Source organism: Rutidosis leptorrhynchoides, chromosome 7, assembly GCF_046630445.1.
Source record: "Rutidosis leptorrhynchoides isolate AG116_Rl617_1_P2 chromosome 7, CSIRO_AGI_Rlap_v1, whole genome shotgun sequence".
Lineage (NCBI taxonomy): Eukaryota > Viridiplantae > Streptophyta > Magnoliopsida > Asterales > Asteraceae > Rutidosis > Rutidosis leptorrhynchoides.
Window position 1 is genome coordinate 120,798,311 of NC_092339.1, and position 26,120 is coordinate 120,824,430.

A 26,120-nucleotide genomic window follows, 5' to 3' on the forward strand; every position below is an offset into this window, starting at 1 on the left:
ATCACAGCCTTCGAACTACTGTGCATCCCCTCGTCATTATTATGATTACAAAATCATCATCATTCATTTTTATTCCATTATTGTCATCTTCGTTATCTGCATAATCATCTCATCATTCCTATCGTCATCGTGTAATCATCGAAGTCATCATCTTCATCAATCATTGTCATTCGAGTGTTAAACCTCAACAGAAATAGGGACGTCTACAGGGGATCATCACGACGAGCAGATCGAAGGATGTGGTAACGAGCAAGATATATCATGAAACCATTTATGACCTTTAATATCATCATTACCACGGGCCCACTACCTAACTTTGTTGACGGGTCCTTTGTTAACAATCCTAAAAGGCAACATACCTAATATTACTTTGTATGACTAATTCATTAAGTATGATCATAACATGTTCCACTAACTCAAATTCTATCTCCTTTAATGAATCAAGTGGGGTTACCCATATGGAAGTTATCGGTCGAGAAGGAAAATATAACGTAATTATATTTGAGTAATATAGGTGAGTTTATATTGATCAAAAGAGAAGAAAAACCTACGCATCTCCAACTGCTACTCGACAAAAACAGAAATTATAAAGTGGTTTTGATTCACGGTTGTTTCACAGCTGCATAATCAGAGAGTTAATAGCAGTAGCAGCAAGGTTCAAAACAGAAAGAGTGAGTAGCAGACTGTAGCAACAGTGATTAACCCTGGTGGGTGATGGTTCGAACCAACACAGAAAAGTAGCGTAGCAGTAATAACACAACAGTATAGCAGTTAGCTCAACTGTTGAATTGTTGTTGTTGAATGAAAATAGTGAAACAGAAAAAGAAGTTCGATCGGTGGTTTCAAAGGTGATTGTACATGGTGGGTTGGTGTCATCTTGAACCAAAAATAGAAACGTTTGGGTAGGAGTAATTCGTGATCTAAGGTTTGTGAATGTTTTGATGATGTTTGTAGGTTAACCGTAGGAACAGATATAGAAGTACTCGAATTAAGGTGGTTTGTTTTAAAGGTGGTGAAGTTCATGGTGATGGATGTGCTCGATGGTTGTCAGTAGTCATCGAAGGGAACACTAAACATGGTGGTTCTCGATTTGTAGCAATTGGAAATGATGGTGTGTTAGTTGATGAAGGTGGCGGTATGGGTTATCGAAGAAGGAGAAGAAAGTTGATTTGTTTAAAGTTCCTAGCTATCCCCATATGTATTGTATGTATGTTTATATTTAGATATAAACTTAGATAGATATTAAACTCTAACAGTGACTATAAAAGATGCATCAAATCACGGATGAGATTCACAACATACAAAATATTTAATAGAAAGTAAGAGATGGTGGGTTGTGTGATAATCTGTCTCCTATAATAATTGTATATATCCCGTACAGTTTAATTATGAGGAAAGTTGAGAATGACAACAAACAAACTTAATTCAATTATGTCTAAAAGGAAATAGTTGAAACAGTATCTCTTGATAATTATAATAATAACTAAACGTGTAGCATGAATTGAAAACTAGTAAACAGCCTTCATATTGTCCTCACTCTACTGACAGTTTTCACGGACTGTGCTATAACGTGGTTCATTGCTAAACAGTTAGAATATAAAAGTGTTCCTAAAAAATTCTAAACTTTTAGATTAAATATAATTAATTATTTCACTCATTAACTGTTTGAAACCTGATTAAAAAAGTTCGATAATTGTTTATTTTTTGTACCAAATGATATGTACGGAGTACTAAAATTTAATATAGAAAGGTAAAAATATTTTTATCAAATCTGAAATCTTCTTAATTGATTTACAGTTCAACTTTTATTTTAGATTTTCATAAACTCATGTTAAATCTATATGAACGCTAACGAAATGTCAACTGAGTGTTACAGACGTTTACTAATTAAGCTCAAAATCATTTATTTTTAATATATTCTCTTTCTATATATAAAGAGTTTTAAATAGCATGTTTAACTACAAAAATAAATATATTATATATTCTTAAGCAATTAGGTTTAATATAATATAATTTATATATTTACAAGTAATATTTATACACATAATTATATATATTTTTATATATTTATAACAATAGTTTTCATTACATTGCATATTATTTTACGTATTTATTTTCAACAATTTAATCATACAATAGTTCCAATAATATTTCAAATTATAATATATTTATATATGTATCTATTTACAAATAGTTGTTCGTGAATCGTCGGGAATGGTCAAAAGTGCAAATGCATTCATGTAATTATTCCAAAGTTTTTGAGACTCAACATTACAAACTTTACTCATCGTGTCGGAAACATATAAAGATTAAGTTTAAAATTTGGTCGGAAATTCTCGGGTCGTCACACCTTCCATCCACCACATTGCCCTCTTGACGAAGAACCTGAAGCACTTACCGGCGAACATGTCTGAAACACCATTTTCTTGCTCATTTCCAGAGTATCTCATCACGATTATATATTACATCAAATTTTAGATTTTATTTATCCGCTTGTCCGAACCGACAATCACCCCGGTGTAATAGAAGAAGTCAACGAGCTTCGCGCTCGGGTAGTGGCTTTGGAGAATATGGTGCAGAGATTACAAACACCAGCAGCAGCATCAGCAGCATACCCAGTACCACCATCATCAACGCCAACAGTACCATTACCACCTCCAACCACAACCGCGTCGTAAACCTCAACTTCACAATCTGTTCCACGAGTATCAACGTCATACGCACCATAGATACCAAGGAGTACCAACAACAATAACTGAAGAAGTATTAATTCATAACTTCATTGGAGAAACATTCCGCGGCGATTATGTAATCTCTAAAGTCTTAGAGATTATCTAATCTAGCCCTAACCATAAATCAGTTAAGCGAACCAAAATGATAGAAGGAAGAGTAGAAACCCTGACAAAAATGGTGTGTGATTAACAATCTAAACTTGCTTTACCAACAGCATCAACAGTACCGTCAGCGTTACCAGCATCGTCAGTACAGTCAACATCCAAATCAACCACACTGATAACATCACAAACTCTATCAGTTCAAGAATCACTATGGACATCATTACGAATCAATAACGTGTATATTGTATCAACGAGTTATGAAGAATTAACTCATTCCCTCTGAAGAAATTATATGTATATTATATATATATATATATATATATATATATATATATATATATATATATATATATATATATATATATATATATATATATATATATATATATATATATATATATATATATATATATTTTTTTTGAAATAAATCTTTCCGTGCTAAGCTATTGTGTGTGAATCTTAACTACTCGGTTAATTCATATTACAAATATGCAATAATGTACGTCCTTCGGCCGCAACTTAACCAGCGTTAACTACAATCTCTATTTCAATTAAATAAATTCGGGTTTATAATAAACCAAGTGTATTATTCAATAACTTGTTTGATTTTACACTTTCATTTTCGACGTACTCAGAAATTACTGAAAAACAACATTCGTATCTTGCGAAGTTCGCAAGAATTCTTCAAACGTCAACATCCTTCACTGAGGAAAATAAATATTGAAGTGTTGATTACATTAGTGAAATACTCCGCGAAGATTATGTAATCTCTGATGTTTAAGAGATTATTCATTTCGAAATTCAAGCCGAAAATCAAATGAGTATAACATGATATTAACTCATTAAATCGGTATTACATCTGAAGAAAAAATATATATATGTAATTATATTTTCATAAAAGATTGTAATTAAAAATTCCCTTGTACAGAAGATTATTTGTGAAATTTTTTTAACGGGTAGGTAATACCCGAGAGATATGTAAATTCACAATTAATATGTTACATCCTTCGAATCTGATCCAGCAATCATCAACTATACCCCCTATTTTCACAACAATATACATTCATCTATAGGAATCAAAACAACCATACTTATTCAAATCTAAGTACATATTCTGATTTTGAAATCTCAAAATACAATTCGAGATATAACCGAAATTATCACTCTTAGAATTCCTACATCTATCAAAGTCATACTTTGAATTCAAAACTGTGACAGAACATCACTTTTATTCGTAACACCCATAAGTATATGAAAATCATTCGAGGTTCAGGAAGATTTCATCATTTGGATATTGACTATGACAATCTGCATTTAAACCCTTCGAAATTCCGGAATACACTTCAAACATTGAACAATCGAGATGATGATCCAACCGCACATTATCCGAAGTCTTGTACCTGAAAAGCTCTCGAAACCAAAGTCGTAGTTTAACACGTACCCTCATCGAATTCTTTAGCATTTATTAGCAAAAACAACACTTCGATTTCTTTTCAAAGTAGCCAATTTTGTCACAGCTCCAGCAAGTCAATTTTGACTTCTCAGTCGGACTAGTCTTATTCTAACCTCGATAGATAGGTTGCCCATTCGTCCTTGTTACTAGGGGAACCTTTCATATTCCACCATATTACCACCAGCGTTTAATCATCTAAAAACACGATTCTTCTGAACCCACCTTGGATTGATAACCAGTGATTCAGATATTATAGCATTAAATGCAGAGGAAACATAAAAATGGTAAATGGTCTAAACGGCCAAAAGTTTGATGATAAAAGATAGTGAGTTGGTAAAGCTCAGAAAAAGAAAGGATTTGGTACTGAAAAACGGATTGAGCAAAGTATGAAGGAAGCCGTGGATAAATCACAGAGACTGAATCTGCCTTCAAAGGATTCAAATGATTCAGTGTCTGCAGAACTCGTTAGTAAACACCTTACTTCTTATTCTAAACCTTCACAGACAGATATTCTTCATCATCATCATATCTTAAATATTATAAGATATCATCGTATCTTCCATTATACATATTCTCCATATCTTTGGAGATATTTTCACAACTATTCTTATCAAGTATCATTTATCTCTCTGTAATATCTGCAACATAAAAGAAACTGTGTTAGTTCTAAATTCTGAAAAATCTGAATATGAATGTTTTTGAAATAGTGTTGGGAACTGATACATGGGTTAGCATAATATAATGACACTTGATCAACGTCATTATATTGTAGTAATTCATGTTGAGTTTCTAATGGAACGTGATGATTCACAGAACATACCGTCATCATGTGCCATTTACACGACTCTTACATTCTATCTAATCTCTAAACATATCAAGAACATATTTCTTGATGATTCGGTCTTTTCCAGGGTATTCTGGTAATTTGACAAATCAAGATAGTACCCTTTCAAATTCCTTCTTAGAACATTAACAATGTTCATTCCGAAATCCATACATACGAATTCCGGACCATTACAAGAGCTACTTAATCGCAAGAAGAAGAAACGAAAGGACAAAGCTCCGAAACAGAAATTGGGGTATAAACCGCAGCAAATAGAAGAGAACATTAACCGTGGATGACAATGATTATGAAAGACAGAAGCAGGGACATCGAAGTATAAGGGAGGATATAAAACCCAACAACCACCCAGAAATTATAAACCGTATATGTCGATGCATATAGCAACATAAAGACATGGGAGAACTAAAAACACTATAAAACCAAGAGTATAGTAGAAGTAAATAGATTCTTCTGGTGGCAGATTAAAAAGAAGAATGACAGATATGAATGTTAAGAGGATATCAAGGATCAGGATGGGATGGAGCATATTAATGAATATTTTAAAAGTATGAAGTAAGGAGAAAGAATAGAAGATGTGAGATATGGAAATAAGGAAACGAAGGGGGTAGATTTATAGTGAAATATCCGACAGAAAAATCGGAACAGATTATTGCATTTAATCAAAGAAGATCCTGATTTCCTAAATCGTCTAAACACCAAATCTTATTACGAAGATTTTTTTTAAATTCCATGAATTCCGGAAATCAATCATAACTACGTCATCGGTTAAAACGATTCTACATTTATTCATTTCGCTCTTTTACGATAGCTTCACTCATACGCTTCGAAAAATTGAATTATTTTATCCGTATTTCTTAATCATGATAAAACTCTATGTATCAGCTTATATTCGTCATAATAACATTCTTACTGTTAGCTATGACGACCTCTATCAAATTTCGGGACGAAATTTCTTTTAACGGGTAGGTACTGTGATGACCCAGAAATTTCTGATCAAATTTAAACTTTAATCTTTATATGTATCCGACACGATAAGCAAATTCTGTAATGTTGAGTCTCGAAAGCTTTGAAATTATATTCATGTAATCAAATACCTTTTGACCATGCCTAACGATTCACGAACAATTATGTGTAAACAAATATATATACATATACATATGTGTGAATTTTAAATTGAGAAATGTTAACAAAACATTGAACGGATTAATTGATATAAATACAAGCTATGAGATCTATTTTATAAACTTGGAAATGTTATCAAAGCATTGAATGAATAATATGTTACATGAATGTATTTGTTCAATGTAAGTTTATCGACGAAATTAAAAGATAATATCATATGATTGAATTATTGGATACATTGAATTTTGATTAAGAGTATCTGTTATGAGGTCCACTTTGAATTAGGTAACCCTTATTTTTAACCGTATTTGGAAAATGGTAAAGTGGGTTATAAGTGAAGACAAATGTGTCAATTAACGGGAACTAGCCAAACGTTAGTGGAGTTTCTGTTCGACTCTCTATATAAACGTTAACTAGTTAACCTTCCTATTATTAAGAGTGAAAGTGAAACTTTGGGAATATAGTTATATTATTTAGAAAGTTTAAGGAAAACAAACTAAACATTGACGCATAAGGAAATTATATTTTATATAATATTATAAACGATCTTCAAATATACTTTGAAATATAATTAAAACCTAAATATTTTAGTAAAATATTTCAAATCTATATATTATAAATATATTTTAATTTAGTCAAAAGACGTTTTGATTTAAGTTAATGTTATTAAATATACTTCTATAACTAACGAGAGCATGAGTTATAAAGGTAAATGACCAAAACACTCAAAAGATTAAGTTACACTCTGAGTAGGTTAGTTTTTAATTAATTTAGGTCTAGTTATTAATAAAGGTACATGTCACAAAACGTTTAATTTAAAATAAAATATTTTGACAAACAACGAGACTTTGATTTATAGAAGGAAATGACCACAACGCTCAATTTTATAAGCTACATTGTTCATAAAGTAAATCTTTGATAAAAAAAAGTCAAATTATTATTAAAGGTACACGTCACGTAACGTAAAAGGCTAGTTTTTTAAACGTACGAAAGTGCGCTCGAAAAACCGAAAGTGGTACATGAGTCGTGAGACCACGACCGTGTCATTTATGTAAAAATTATATTTTTACCATGAGCGTAAATATAATATAATATTTAATTAATCCTAAAGATTAAATATATTATATATAAAATATTATATAAATATATGTGTTACGTGAAATAAAATGTGTGATAAAGAGTGTCGGTAAGATCAAATGATGGATACCAGCTGGATGTCCAATTGCTTTATAAACTCGTTTGTTCTCATTTTGGATTCATTTCATCTAACACAACACACACACATATCACAAGTACTCCGAATATATTTATTATTATTATTATTATTATTATTATTATTATTATTATTATTATTATTATTATTATTATTATTAAGATTATTAATATTATTATTATTAGTATTACTAGTATTAAGAGCGATATTATTAGTATTATACCTAAAATATTACGACAAGGTCATGAGTGGGTTATTTCAAGACAAGTTTTATGAGTAGGATAGGGCTAAGGAAATTATGAGTTTTGGCTATGGAGGTGATGGGTATTGTTCATGGGTATGCTTGTGAGGTCAAACTAGTGTTTTTTCGTCTCCGTTGCGTTTACGTACCTTTCCTACAATATTGAACCTCAATACTGATACGTGAGTACTCTTAAATTAATTTTTACATATTAATAGAGTATCCCTGACTAGTGCTCGAGAAAATAGGATTATGCATGCTTGTATATTTGATATTACCCTTAGATAGGTTATGTTGAATCTTAAAGGTTGTTATACTAGGGATGAAATAAGATATGAGATATGCATATCCTTAAAAAGCTAATGAAAAATTAAGAACTTTTCCTTTAGATATCAAATGGATTCGATGAATGGATTTGAAGTTATTGTCAATTGAAGTTTTGTATTATTATTAAAAATGATTATTATTATCGTCGTTAATATCGTTGTTCAAATTTTTATCTAATTATTATTATTATTATTATTATTATTATTATTATTATTATTATTATTATTATTATTATTATTATTATTATTATTATCATTATTACTACTATCATTATCAATAAAAGTATTATCATTAAAAATTATTATTTTATTAGAATTACTATTATTATTAAAATAGTTATTAGCATTATCATTATCATAATTATTAATATTATTATAATTAAAACTAAAATTAGTAACACTTAATTATTATAATTATTATCATTAAAATGAATGCGATGTAAGAGACGATTTAAGAACCTTTAACAAATTGATTAGGAAATAATTAGTATGAGTATCATGATGAAATTTAAATATTGTAAGATAATGATTTAGATAAAATTATCATTCTTATTATTTTTATCATTACTATTATTATTAAAAGTATCGTTAGTATGAAAACTATCATTTTAACAAAAATTATCATGTCATTGTTATTATAAAATATCATTATTATTATCATTTAAATAAAATTATTATTTTAAAGTTAATAAGTATAGTAAATATTAAAGTTATCATTATCATCTTATCATATTATCATTTTTAGTAAATTTAAATATTGATATTTTATTAATAGAATAATAATAATTATTATTACAAAATAATACAACTTTTACTTACTATTATTATAGATATTATTTATCAAATAAATATGTGATACAAATATATTTTACTACGTGTAATAAAATTACCTATCATATATCTTTATGATATTAAATAAACTCTATAAATTTTATTACTTAGTATATATAAAAGTATATTTATTATATAAATTTTAATATAAAATTTTATTTAAATAAAGTATATTATTTACTCTAATAAATCTTTTAAAAATATTTAAAAATATAAAACGACGATATTTAAACTATATAATAATCATGTATAAATTTTGGAAATCATTTTGAATCAAATTGACTTTTGTTGACTTTTGCATATTAGTCTCGAGCATTAGGATTGTGATACACTACAATTTGATCTAGATTGTTAGACAAATATTGACCAACATATAAATATATATACTTAATTTAGGTTCGTGAATCCGAGGCCAACCTTACACTTGTTCAATGATGTTATATGTATTTTTACTACAAAATACAGTATGGTGAGTTCATTTGCTCCCTTTTACTCTTTACATTTTTAGGCTGAGAATACATGCAAATGCTTTATTAACTGTTTTACAATATTTATATGCGTGAGTTCATTTGCTCCCTTTTACTCTTTACATTTTTGGGCTGAGAATACATGTAAATGCTTTATTAACTGTTTTACAATATTTATATGCGTGAGTTCATTTGCTCCCTTTTACTCTTTACATTTTTGGGCTGAGAATACATGCAAATGCTTTATTAACTGTTTTACAATATTTATATGCGTGAGTTCATTTGCTCCCTTTTACTCTTTACATTTTTGGGCTGAGAATACATGCAAATGCTTTATTAACTGTTTTACAATATTTATATGTGTGAGTTTCATATGATCTTTTTTACTCTTTACATTTTGGGCTGAGAATACATGCAAATGTTTTAATAACTATTTTACAATATTTATATGCGTGAGTTTCATTTTCTCCCTTTTACTCTTTACGTTTTTGGGCTTTGAATACATGCAAATGCTTTATTAACTGTTTTACAATATTTATATGCGTGAGTATCATTAATCCCTTTTAAATGCTTTTGCAATATATATTTTTGGGACTGAGAATACATGTGCTGCTTTTATAAATGTTTTACGAAATAGACACAAGTAATCGAAACTACATTCTATGGTTGGATTATCTAATCGAATATGCCCTTTTTATTTAGTCTGGTAATCTAAGAATTAGGGAACAGACACCCTAATTGACGCGAACTCTAAAGATAGATCTATCGGGCTCAACAAGCCCCATCCAAAGTACCGGATGCTTTAGTACTTCGAAATTTATATCATGTCCGAAGGAGGATCCCGGAATGATGAGGATATTCTTATATGAATATTGTGAATGTCGGTTACCAGGTGTTCAATCCATATGAATGATTATTTTTGTCTCTATGCATGGGACGTATATTTATGAGAACTGGAAATGAAATTCTTGTGGTCTATTAAAATGATGGAAATAAATGATTATGATAAACTAATGAACTCACCAACCTTTTGGTTGACACTTTAAAGCATGTTTATTCTCAGGTGTTAAAGAATTCTTCCGCTGTGCATTTGCTCATTTTAAAGATATTACTTGGAGTCTTTCATAGCATATTTCGAAGAACGTTGCATTCGAGTCATTGAGTTCATCAAAGATTATTATTAAATCAATTTATAGTTGGATAGTGGATATTATGAAATGGTATGCATGCCTGTCAATTTTCGATGTAAAGAAAGTTTGTCTTTTAAAAACGAATGCAGTGTTTGTAAAATATATCATATAGAGGTCAAATACCTCGCAATGTAATCAACTATTGTGAATCATTTATAATGTATATGAACGGGTCCTTTCACCAACGGTGTAAAAATGAGCCGTTGGAGGATTTTTGACCCGTTCAACGGTCGAAATTGTTTTTTATTTTTATTTTTTTATTTAATAATTAATTTTATATCCTATAAATACTCTCCATTTATCATCATTTTTTCACACATCTTTCACTCTTTTTCTCTACATTTCTATACATAAAAAATTTAATCAAAAAAAATGTCTAGCAATCAAGGAAATTCCAACTTCCCCAACCAAATTAATCCGAACTATCCCGCAAACCATCCAAACCATCCAAACAATTTATACGATCCATTAAACCCATACTCTAGTCAATGGAATCCTTTTACACCCTTTCACAACGTACCAAACGCGTTTCAAAATTACGCTCATCAAACACAAATTCCACAAAATCAAGTCCCACAAACCCCATTGACGAGTCCCGAAGATATGGAGCATTTTATGGCTTGGAAGTCTAGTCAACAACTTAGCGAATCGAACACGCAATCAGTTCAAGACGAAGTACTAACACCAACGTCTCAACGTGTTCGCGGTAAAGGAAATGAAAAGATGGTTGAAGAAGAACCGACCAAAAAAACAAGGGCAAAACGTATTGGAATCGTGATGAACCCGTGGTCCGAGCTAGATGAGTTACGTTTGGCGAAAGCTTGGGTTCATACTTTTGAAGATTCACTCAAAGGCAACGATCAAACTGGTATATATTTATTTTATATTTTAGTGATTTAAATATTTATATATAAATATATATTATATTTATATTATATGTATGTACATATATATATATACATACTGTTAACATATATGTGTATATATATATATTATACATTATATTTATATTATAATTATAATTATAGATATCTATATGTATGTATATGTATGTATATATATATATATATATATATATATATATATATATATATATATATATATATATATATATATATATATATATATATATATATATATATATATTATATTCATATTATAATTCGTTATATAATTTTGTAGGTGTGTCGTTTTGGTTTTTGGTTACTGAAGACTACAGCAGACGAAATCCGCCATGTGCTCGATCTAAGGATGCGTTGTCATCTAAGTGGATGAAAAATGAATGGAGAATGTCAAAAGTATAATGGGATTGTTAGTCGTTTGAAGAAATATTGACAAAGCGGGGATAACGACCTTGATTTTCGTGTGCGGTGTGATCAACAATATATCGACGAGAACGGTGGAAAGAAGTTTTGTAGTTATCAAGCATGAAATTTTTTGAAGGACAAGTCAAAGTGCCTAAATCCAGATCCCGTTGTTATCAGTACGAGAAACAAACGACGTGAGACCGTAGTTATTGAAGATATTGGTGAGCCCGTAATTAATTTGAACAAAGATGTTACAAGTGCAAGTGTTGATGAAAATCCGAATGCGGGAATGTATGGTCCCTATCAATTGAAACGTCTAAAAGGAAAGCCAAGAACAAGGTTGCAAAATTCATTATTCGGGGATTAATCGGTCGAGACTTTGAAAGGATTAATCGGTAATTCGGGGATTAATCAGATTGTACTGTATACATTTAAATATTAAAATTTAAAAATTATATGTGTAACTATTGGAAAAAAAAACCATAAATATATAGATAATTTTTAACATAATTGTCTAAAATTGTTCATTTTGCTTCAAAACTACTCCATTCTAGTTTAAATTCATGTTAAAATGTTAACCATTTTTTACTTTGACTGAATTTGATTACCAAATTCAATTTTAATCCACCAATTAACGTTGATCATTTAATTAAATGGATTTTTGGAAATAGGAACGAATTGCTCCTAAAAATGATTAATCGGGGATTAATCGGCGAGTAATCGGGTTTTTTACAACACAGGCCAAGAAAATGGAGAAAAAAGTCGTCCGATTCCAACTCTTCATCCCATTCATCTCGTGATTCTGTATGTGTATCGGTTAAGGAAAATTTTGGAAAAACGGCCGACTTTAAAAAGAAGTATTATCAAGATAAGCAACTTGAAATGCATTTAAGGATTTTCAACATTGCTCCCACCGAATCTGACATGGAACTAATTTATGACCTTAAGGAGCAAATTCGACGCGATGCCCGTAGGGATTTACAATCGGAATCGGGTGCGAATGACGAAGAAGGCACCGAATCGGAGTAGACAACGGATAATCTAGTTGTTTGTTTTTTTATTTCAATAAGTTCTAATTTAGTTTTTTTTTATTGTATTGTTTTTAAATTAATGTAATGGATTTTAGTTATTATTTTATGGTTTTATAATATTTCTTATATATTAAATAAAATATATATTCATTAAAATAAATAATTAAATTTAAAATTTAATAATTAAATAATGATTTAACACTGAGATTTAACACTGAACCATTTTCCCTGTTTTGGCCTCAGTGTTAAATCCAGTGTTAAATTTAACGCTGAGATTTAACACTGAACGACTCCTAGTGATCTTATATAGATATGGATACATATGGAAAAGGGTAGCCTACACTCGAAATAATGCATCTATTCTGATCAAAATTTAGATTGATTTATTACACGGTTCACAGATATTGAATAAGTATACATTTTTTGGTCTACTTGATTAATTGTTGATTATTAATAATTACTGCGATCAATTTTCAAGTGAAATATTGGCCCGTGCACTCAGGTTGCAAGAGCTGGGAAGTTCATATGTGTGAACTTTAAGCGTTGACGATAAAAAATGTTCTTTTATCTGATCACGTTGAATCTTGCGAGGTTCTTGACTAAAACCGCTTCCTTATTTATTGAAGTAATACATGATGGTCAACTATGAGCGCAGTTCAAGATTGCTTTCGGACTTTTATTTAACCAATTTGGTTATGTAACTCATTTGGTTTAACTTATTGGGTTGAAACCTTGTTTGATCTAATCTTTTGGGTTACAACCTCGTTTGGTTTAACCGTTTGAGTTGAAACCTTGTTTGGTTTAACCGTTTGAGTTAAAACCTATTTGCTTTACTTAGTTAGGTAGATTTACATGTTTCAGTTGAAACATGTTTGGGTTGAAACCTGTTTTGGTTAAAACCTATATGGTTTAACTATTTGGGTTGAAATGACTTTGGTTTAACCGTGTGGTTTAGCTGTTTGGTTAATAACCTTTTTGGTTTAACCGTTCACGTTTAAACATGTTTGGTTTAACCGTTGTGTTGAAACAGTTTAATGTAACCATTTAGTTAAAACGTGTTTGGTTTACCTATTTGGTTGAAACATGATTGGTTTTACGTGATTGAGTTGAAAAATGTTTGGTTTAACTTATTTTGTTCATGCAAAACTTGAACTTTTATTTTGGGTTGAAAACTCAAATTAGTCAAGTTTCAGTTCAAATTTTAGAGTAATGATTTCTGAAGTATTCTTGGTTGGTTTTAACACCAAGGAACGGTAGATTTATACCGGAATTATCTGTCATGTGTGTGTGTTGAAAGAATATAAACGAGATTATTTTTCAAATTGGTTGAAAGAATAACCGATTGAAATCGGTTGAAAGAATAACCAAAACCCTTGATATGATCCACACTGATATGTGTGATTAGAAATCCATTTAAACGAAGAATGGTAACAAGTACTTCGTTACGTTTATCGATGATAGCACAAATTATTGTTATGTTTACTTATTGGAAAGTAAAGATGAGGCAATTGAGAAACTTATTGCTTATAAAAATGAAGTAGAGAATCAACTTGAATGGAAAATCAAAGTTGTTCGTAGTGATAAGGATGGTGAATATGTCGCACCTTTTTGCTAAATTTTGTTCTAAAAATGGTATTAGACATGAATTCACTGTACCTTACTCACCCCAATCAAATGGCACTGTTGAACGAAAGAATAAAACCTTGAAAGAAATGGTGAATCCATGTTAGTAAGTTCTGGTGTAAGTTAGTCAGTGTGTGTGTGTGTGTGGGGGGGGGGGGGGGTGACATCCTATCTGCAGACTATCTTTTAAATAAGACACCCCAAAAGAAAGGGGATTAAACCCTATATGATATGAGCACCTCAAAGTGTGAGGGTACCTAGCAAAGGTAGTTGTTCAACTACCTAAGGCATAAAAGATAGGATCAAATAACTGTTGACTGCATATTTATAGAATATGTTGAACACGGTAGTGCTTATCGTTTCCTTGTTCATGAATCCAAGATACTAGATATACACAAAGGTTCGATAAAGGAATCGAGAAACATTTCATTATTTGAAAATTTATTTTCATACATTACAAATGGATGTAGAAATTTGTCTAGGATAGACGATGAAGGTGTTCAAGATGAGACACCTAATGAATTAGTTCAAAAGGAACTAGTACAATTAAAGGAACTTCCTCGATAATTGGCATACGCGTTATGCTTATAGAGGAACTAAAATGGAATGTATAAAAGTACATTTGTAATATTTAAAACCTTCTTAAAAGGCATATTTAAGGCCGTGTTTAAGTATATGAAGTCGATTTTGGCACTATACAAGGGATATGGTATGACATTTCTTGTAAGAAAAGCTATGGAGAATATGAATGATGTGTCTTTTATTCTAATGCTTTGGATATAAAGTCTATGGAGTACTAGACTTTGACTTGTTTGATCATCTGTAGAAAGTAAATAACAACTAATATTTCACCGTGTTGAATTTATTTAAAGACAAAATCGCTTTCATTCAGTAATAGAAGCATTTGGTATATTGTGAAACCAGATTTGTAAACATCATTGATGATATAAATTATTCTATTTTATATGGGATTATGATATTGAATATAATTATAAATATAAAGACGTCAATCTATATTATATTGTATTATCTTGAGATTTGAATTACCTAATCAGAATTCAGATGTAGAAATATATTTTGAGTGCGAGAACTTTGTTAAGTTTTCTAAATTTAGCGTCTCTAGGTTAAACCAAGAACATGCCTACGATGTGACGACCCGAAAATTTTCGACCAAATTTAAACTTGATCTTTATATGATTTCGACACGATAAGCAAAGTCTATAATATTGAGTCTCAAAAGTTTTGGGATTATATTCATGTAATCAATTACCCTTTGACTATTTCTGACGATTCACGAACAATTGTTTGTAAATAAATAGATTTATATATAAACATAAATGTAAGTACACATATAATAATAATTAGAAATAATAAAATATAATTTAAACATTAAAAATCTAATATGTGAAATAAGATATAAAACTATTAAGTTGTAATTAAAATGAATTTATATATGATACTATATAATTATTATTATATATATTGTAATATATGTTATGTATATAAAAATTTAATACTCAAAATAAGATATTATGAAATGTATATAGTTATAATACATAATCAATAATATGTAATACTAATATATTAAGTTTAATTATAAATATAAATGTGTAATAATATTGTTATTACCTTTAATATTAATATCAATACTAGTGTTATTAATATTATTTTTGATATATATAAAGTGTTATAGATACTAATATTATTATTATCATTAAAAATATGAGTATTATTATTATAATTATAATAGTGATAAATTTTATAGATATTATTATCAATATCATCAATAGTGATATTATTATTATTATATTATTATCAATTTTTGTTATTATTATTTATAATATTAAGAGTATTATTACTATTACTATAGTTATAATTGTTTAATAATTAATTATTATATAGAAATTTAGATATATACAGATGATATATAAATACTGGTATATATATATATATATATATATATATATATATATATATATATATATATATATATATATGTGTGTGTGTGTGTGTGTGTGTATGTGTGTGTATATGTCTGTTGTTATATATATCTGTATATATATATATATATTTATATATATATATATACATATATATATATATATATATATATATATATATATATATATATATATATATATATATATATATATATATACATAAATCAGCATTATTATTGTATCAATAATTAATAATATAATTATACATATATTAAAATCAATATCATTTATATTATTAATTTCAATATATAATATATATAGATATGAAAGTTGATACCTTTAATTTTGTTATAGCAGTATTATTACTAATGTTATTGGTATTAATAATATTATTAATATAATTAATAGTAAAATTATGATTTTAGTTATTATTATGATTAATATTATTGATATTACTAAATTTTTTATTTTATTTAAAAATTATTATTATCATTACTTTTATTACTTTTATCAATAATTTTATCATTACTAGTGTTATTTTGATATATTTATTATTAATTCTAATATTATTATTATCATTATTTTTAATAATATTTGTATTATTATTATTATTATTATTATTATTAATCATTAATTATACATAACTATACGTACATATATATTAATCCGTTTTCTTTCACAATCGACTTTTTTTTTAAATTTTGTCTGTGTCTCTAAAACTGGTTACAAGAATCAATTCAATCACAATTATAATCGAAGGTAGTACAAATCAATATCTAGTTTTTTTTCTTTTTCTTTATTTCTTCTTCTATTTTAGATTGAAATCCCTGTCAACCACAATTACGCTATCAAACAACATTGAATCAATAGTATCTACTACATTAAATATTAAGTACTCTATAAAATTCGTTCTCTACAAATTAAAACTGAAAAACAAATTTTTTTTGAGAAAACCCAAACCGTTCCCCTGTTCTTGTTCATTTAATCAATACCTCGAATACACATCGAATTTCAAAATGTAATAAAACAGTCTTGTTAGAAATCCTCCAAGAAAACTTCCTGTAAAATCTCAAGCTTCAATTTTTCGTAACGAATACAAATTTCGAAGTCAAAGTTTTAAATTCAAAAGTCAAAGTTTGTGTTCATCGTGAAATTCGTAATTGTTTTTATGTTTTCAGTTAAATTGATAATTGAGAAAGTTTATAGGAGTGATTTGAAACACATTTCGTGTTATAATCTTTGTCCAAAATGCTCTTAATTTCAAAATCAAAGTTTGGGTTTGAAAATGCTTCGTGAACTGCTTCAGTCAGTTATATATATATATATATATATATATATATATATATATATATATATATATATATATATATATATATATATATATATATATATATATATATATATATATATATATATATATATATATATATATATATATTTTTGGTATATGTAAACCAATGTAATTCAACAATGTTTATTAATCTGGTTCTTTGTAATTTCTAAACCAAAACGAAGATTAAATTGTGATTATAGTTTCTCTCTCTGGTCGATTTTAATCTTAGTGAAGAAGAAGCATAGCAGATACGGGTTATATATGGCTGAAACCGAATATAAATCAGAAAAACTGACGTGGACGAATGGTTAAAGGGTTGTTTGGTTGAGCGATTGGTCGTGTGTTCGAGTCTGAGCATGGGCTGTTATTTTTGAAACTCATTCTTTTAAGGTAGTCTCATTTTTTTAGTATTATTATTTTTATTATCATTTTAATTATTATTATTATTATTATTATTATTATGCTGATTAGTATTATTATTAATGTTATTATATTAGAATTATAATAATTATTATTATTATTATAATTATTATTATTAGTTATTAATATTAGTGTTAAAGTTAATTATTATTATTACTATCATTAATATAATTTATATTAATATCATTTTTATTATTATTAGTAACATAAGTATTAATATTAATAATAACATGATTATTATTAATATGATTATCATTATTAAGTAATGTTATTATTAAAATTATTATCAATATTATCATTAGTAATAAATTGTTAGTATTATAGTTATTATTATTACTATTATTATCATTATTATGATTATGATTAAAAGTTATTAAAATGTTAAGATTAAGAATAAAATAGGAAGATAAGACTAAATTATGATTTAAAATATATTAAGTACAAACATGATGTAATTATGAAAAGATGGTTAAAATGTTTACTAATGCATTTATATGATGTATAATACAATATGGATTAATTACTTATGCCCTCAGAGATAATCATATGAATTAATAGGTATTTTTATAATAATAGTATTAAGATAAATATGATTATGGGCATGATCATTAAAAATGTTAAGCACGAAGTTGATTATGATTATAAAATATTAATATGAATATAAGCACACATATATGAGAAAGAGAATAATAATTAAGTTAGGATTATGATTTGAATATAGTTAAGTATGATATGAAAATAGATATAAAATAGGTAATGATAAAAGATATTTTTACATTACAATATTATTAATATTTCATATTACTATATTTTTATTATGGAAATTATATTAACTAAGCTATATATAAAATACATCAATTAATATATAAATATATTAGTATCATATAAAAACCCTAATATAAATTTGAATTACTAATAAACTTGTTCGATTACGATTATATGTTTTAATATATATAATTGATATAGGATCGTGAACCCGAGGCCAACCCTGCATTGTTCAGTATCGTCGTATGCATATTTTTACTACAAAATATCGTATCTTGAGTTCATTTGATTCCCTTTTACTCTTTATATTTTTGGGACTGAGAATACATGCGCTGTTTTTACAACTGTTTTATTAAATGCCTTTGAAATCTATATTTTTGGACTGAGAATACATGAGATGCTTTTATAAATGTTTGACGAGATAGACACGAGCAAAACATTCATCGAATGAATTATTATACAGACAGAAGTTCTGTTGATTATTATTGAATTAGTCGGATGTTATAATTGCCACTAATTGATGTGAATATTTCCCCTTGATTATTATAGCTTGGTAACCTAAGAATTAGGAAACGGGTATGGCCCCTAATTCACGCGAATCCTAAAGGTAGCTACCGGGTTTAACACCCTCACCCAGAATGTTCACTAGACGGAAGAGCTAGTGGGCGTGGTGTTTAGTACTTCGAGGTTTATATATTTATTATAGACTTAAAGTTCTGTTTATTTTGGGGATATTTATGATGCGCATTAAATGTTAAGGTCGGTTACCAAGCAAAGAAAGCAAAGTGAATGTTATATATCGAGAGAATGATTTTTATACACAGGTTATGTGTATGATATTTTGTACACGAGATATGTGTACGGTTACTAAGATTTATGAAAAATGGTTTTGTACACGAGAAAAGTGTACTGTATTTAAAAGAGATCGCATGTATATTACAGGTGGGTATAGGATTCGGGTCCATTTGTACCATGCACATTTAAATCTTGTGGTCTATCAAAATTATGAAATTTTATTGTTTACGATAAACCTATGAACTCACCAACCTTTTGGTTGACACTTTTAAGCATGTTTATTCTCAGGTATTAAAGAAATCTTCCGTTGTGCATTTGCTCATTATAGAGACATTACTTGAAGTCAATCATGACATATTTCAAAAGACGTTTCATTCAAGTCATTGAGTTCAACAATATTATCATTAAGTCATTCATAGTTTGGTTATAGTATGAAATGGTATACATGTCTGTCAACTTTCGATGTAATGAAAGTTTGTCTTTTAAAAACGAATGCAATGTTTGTAAAATGTATCATATAGAGATCAAAAACCTCGCAATGAAATCAATTATTATGTAACGTTTATAATCGATATGAACGGGGCATTTCAGTTGGTATCAGAGCGGTGGTCTTACCTGATTATCATCTTAAGTCTAAGACACATCCTACCGCATTGATTGCATGAATAGTGTATAGACAAAATTCATATCTTAGCGTATCTGCTAATTTATATCTTAGCGTATCTGTTACTGTAAACTTTGCCTGACATATTCCGCAAATTTCTCCGTAATTTACGAAATCTTTTGTCCTATATGTATAGATATTCTATGTAATTAGAATACCATCCGATAGCCGGAAATCATTTCATATTGAAAAATCCTTTATTCAATCGTATAAAATGGAACACGCATCTAGTTCAAATTCCTTAGATTTCGACAACCATTCCGATATGAACTTCCACTCGAGCTCCGAAAGCAGTGTGACCGGAATGGATCCACCAATTAGCCATCACTTATTCTGGATGAATTGGGGATGGGTTCTGATAGTGCTCCAAATGAACATATATTTAGTCGAAATATCATCCCAATATGTAAAGTTTTTAGTTGTAATTATTCTATTTTTAGTTGTAATTGTTTAAAAAAATAAATGTGAAGACGAAGCACGAAGATTAAAGAATTGAAAAAAAGTGCCACTAAAACTGGAAAAGGGTGCTTAAAGCCATAGTGCACTCAAAAGCGTCCTAAAAAGTGAGTTAAAAGACAAATAATTTTTTTGTGCAAATTACAAATAGCAAAACGCAAAGTACAAGATATCTACGCGTTCGAAAATCCGGAACCAGGACATAAACCGAGAAGAAACGTACGACTCAATGGACCTAAAGTAAAAGGAAACAAATTTTTTTTTTTAAAAAGTATTCATTTAAATTGTTTTAATAAATAAAGGTTTTATAAAAAAAATATAATAAAAATATTATGTATGTTTGTAGTTTATCTCATGTACAAAACATGGTAAAACAACGCACTTTCAAAGACTGGCATTAAGTTCAGCAAAAGCTACTAATTTTGACGACAAGACGCAAATTATCAAATGTGATATAAAATAATATGTTTGCAAACTCGTTATTTTTAATCACTTTTCTACACTAATCACCCTCATGAATTTATAATTATTGTCTGATTTCATGCAAATGAGGGCATTGCATGATCTCAAGTTTGAGAAGAGATTAAATTCTTTCGGGTTTTAAACATTTAACTTATACACTTGGTTTAATAGCCGCCGTTAAATTTTACTAGTAAAGTAGTAGTTGTATTAGAATCTAGTGCTCTCTGATAATAAAGAATAGCCCTAGTCTTATATACTGACTACCCACTTCTAGTAAAATTTTTTAAAAAAAATTCAACTAAATAAATTCAACATCATGTTTATACATATTTATGAACGATAAAACTAGGTGTTAATGCCGAAATTATTGTTATCTCGGAAAGGACATAAATTGAGAAACAACCCAAAACGCTTCAATTCATTTAAAATGGAATAGAAGAGAATAAAAAGGCAAAGAAAGAAAAATAAAAGCCACGTGTGGAAAAAATTTACCAAGTTATTTAAAACATATATCACATATTTTTGTATAAATAATTGAAGATACTTTTGTTTTGGACAATATTAATCAGTTTTACCCAGTTTATTGTAATATAAATGGAATTTAAAAGGAAGTAAAGTCTTTCGAGAAAAAGACACGCGCTTCTTGATTTAGGTCAGGAAGTTGTCGTCCAGACCAGTTGTAGAGTCTACGAAAAACCTTGAAAAGTTTTCTCGAAAATCAGTTGGAAATCCACGGACCTCAGCATCAAACAGGGGCGCCAAGTGGTCAGACTTATCCTAACCATGAGAGGATCTGTCTCGTACAATGGGGGGGCTCCGCGCAAATTAGCTTATAAGACTAATGAATCAGATCCCCAGAAAGGATAATCTTCTTAAAGATTAAAAATCAGCATTTAAGCCTGATATTACTCAATCCTTGAGATTGACCTTAAAGATTGAGAATTCAAACTCATGGAATTCAATGATATCTAAACTCGAGCTTGAACGAGAAAATATTTTGATCAAATTACAAACCGATTTGTTTTCTGAAAACCCATTTTCAATGCGTTCATTACCATTGAACGTAAAATTCTAGGATTCACCTGGAATTCATTAGGTCACCTGAACTAAATCGGGTGTCAACCGTAAGAACGGTGGTTGCATAGCATGGTCAAAGACAGGACCTTGTGCCAGACCGAAAAACTATAGGGTGATCTTTACTATTGCTCCTACAAAGGATAGTAATTGCATCCGACAAGATATAGACCATAATCAAAAGCATGTCATTAGACATTGCCTTAACAGTTGCTTGTTTAACGCTTTCCTTTACAATCGGACGGTAGTTTACCGAAAGGTAATATACGGAGCAAGTATATTGGACGTGTTGATTTCCTAATACAAGGTTAGCAAGTGGGTGACACAAAAACATAAGTTTTGAGCTAAAATTTTCAAATCTGAAACCCACAAAACCCACAAAAATATTTTGCAAACACCGGTGAAGGGTTATTCCGGAAAACTTATCTAGGGTAAAAGCTAGAATGAATTTTCAAAAGATCAAATGTTTTCATAAAGATCCAATTTCCTTATGGATCTAAATTTTCATAGTCATGTGGGACTGTAAACCACATCGTTACTATCATTGTTCATACTGCTGTATCAAAATCACTTATGTATAAAGTGTGAGAATAAAAAAAAGTGATTCGAGTGAAGTGTTATTTAATTTCATGTTCTATATTGCTTGAGGACAAGCAACTCTCAAGTGTGGGGATATTTGATAGTACACCAAATGAACATATATTTAGTTGAAATATCATCCCAATATGTAAAGTTTTTAGTTGTAATTATTCTATTTTTTAGATGTAATTGTTTAAAAAAATAAATGTGAAGACGAAGCACGAAGATTAAAGAATTGAAGAAAAAGTGCCACTAAAACTGAAAAAGGGTCCTTAAAGCCATAGTGCACTCAAAAGCGACCTAAAAAGTGAGTTAAAAGACTTGCGCAGATTTTGGGAGTTAAGGAAAATAATTTTTTTTATGCAAATTACAAATTGCAAAACGCAAAGTACAAGATAACTACGCATACGAAAATGCGTTCGAAAATTCGGAACCAGGACATAAACCGAGAAGAAACGTACGACTCAACGGACCTAAAATTACAAGATAACTATGCATATGAATATAATATTATATATATATAATTATATAAAAAATTATATATATTATATATATTTAAAAGTGTCGGCAAGCTAGTGTACAAAGAAGTGTGAGCTGGAGCAGCCCTCCATGCGATCGCATGGAAATTAGGCATCACAGCCATGCGATCGCATGGCCCCAAAAGTCTGGCCAGGTCCTATAAATACCACGATTTCAGACGAGTTCTTTACACCTTTTTCAATCTTTCTCTCTATGTAATATATATTTATAATTATAATTTTAATTATAATTAAGATTAATAATAAATTATGGTTTAGTTGTGTTAATGTAAGAAATGTTTTACGGGTTTTAAAGTCGAAACTCTGTCCGTGTAATGCTACGCTATTAATAATCACTGTAAGCTATGTTCTTCCTTTTTAAATTAATATCTCGTAACTAAGTTATTATTATGCTTATTTGAGCCGAAGTAATTGTGATGTTGGGCTAAATATTAAGATGGGGTTATTGGATTTTGTACCATAATTCGGGTTTGGACAAAAGACCGACACTTGTGAACATTGGACTATGGACTATTAATAGATGGGGGATATTGTCTAATCGAATGACAACTCATTGGAACCTGTCGAACCTATCTTCAAATTAGTTAACTTAATAATTATTAAATGGTTATGAATGTCCTATTTAGTGACGTTTATACGACATCCTTTACAATCATTTAATTAATTATTCGTTGGGTAATTGATTATTCATTTTGGCCAAGTGGATAAATTAATATATCATGGACTAATTAAAACAGGAGTGAATTACATACAAGGGTAATTGGTGTAATTGTTAACAAAGTATTAAAACCTTGAATTACATGCAGTAGATAACCTGGTGTAATTATTAACAAAGTATTAAAACCTTGTTACAGTTTAAATCCCTAATTAGTTGGAATATTTGACTTCGGGAATAAGGTTAATTTGACGAGCATTTTATAATTATGACCGATGGACTATTATGGACAAAAACCAAATAGGTATCAAATAATTCAGGATAAAGGACAATTAACCCAGGGTAATAAATTAAAATCAAAACGTCAAACATCATGGTTACGGAAGTTTAAATAAGCATAATTGTTTTATTTTTCATCGTACTTTTATTTACTGTCATTTATTTATTTTTCATTTTAAATATTGTTATTTATTTTACGCATTTTAATTATCGTCATTTATCTTTACGCTTAAAATATAAAATCGACAAACCGGTCATTAAACGGTAAAACCCCCTTTTTATATAATATTATTACTACTTATATAATTATATATATTTTATACAAATATAGTTTATAAAAATATAGTATGTAATCGCTATCTCCCTGTGGAACGAACCGGACTTACTAAAAACTACACTACTCTACGATTAGGTACACTGCCTATAAGTTTTGTAGCAAGGTTTAGGTATATCCATCCGTAAATAAAATAAAACTTGTATTATATTTCGTTGTATTTCGTAGTAAAAATAATAGTATTTCGTATACACCTCTGCACACATCAGGTTCGTAGCCTACTTAATCATTAGAGACATGAAGAAGGTGATCCTTTCCATCAATCAAATTCACCTCTTGGCGAAGAACCTGAAGCACTTATCGGCGAACCTGTTCGTAATACCATTTTCTCTCTCATTTCCAGAGTATCTCATCATGATTATATACTATCTCAAATTCTAGAACTTATTCATCCGCTCGTCCGAACCGCCAATCATTCCGGAGTAATAGAAGAAGTCAACGAGCTTCGCGCTTGAGTAGTGACTTTGGAAAATGTGATGCACAACTTGCAGGAATCACAGACAGCACCATCCGTACCAGCAGCACCACCAGCATCAGCACCATTACCATCAACAACCACATCGGCACCGCAAACCTCAACTTCACAATCTGTCCCACCAGCATCAACGTCGTACGCACCATAGATACCAAGGAGTACTAATAAAAATCAACGATGAAGTATTGATTCATAACTTCATTGGAGAACTATTAGTCAGCGAATATGTAATCTCTAAAGTCTTAGAGATTATGTATTCTACATATCTGTTCTACATCGATTATCTTTGTTCTACATAATCATTCTATATCAATTATCTTCACTGAACATGGCGATTATGTAATCTCTAAAGTCTTAGAGATTATTTATTCTAGCTCAAACCGAAAAGCAAATGAGATTAATATCATATTAATTCATTAAATCCATGATTACATCTGAAGAAAATATACATGTATATATATTTTCATAAAGATTGTAATTAAAAATTCTTTTGTACAAACTGTTAATGGTAAAAATATTTTAACGGGTAGGTAATACCTGAGGAATATTTAGATTTTACATTAATAAGGTACACCGTATATTCTTCGAATCTGATTCAACAGTCATTTACTATCCTACTTACATCCACAGATATACGAATCTGTTCACCACAGAATAACCATTTTTCATTCAATTTCATATTTGAATTTTGACTTATCAGAATCCAACAAGTGACATAATATAACAACCCTCACATTTTCATACTTAAATTGACTAATTTGCCTATAGGGTTGTTATTCATACGTAATATATAATTAAATTCGATTGATTAAATATTTATTTTTAGTCGACACGTTTTGTTAACTAAAGTTTATATATATTATGT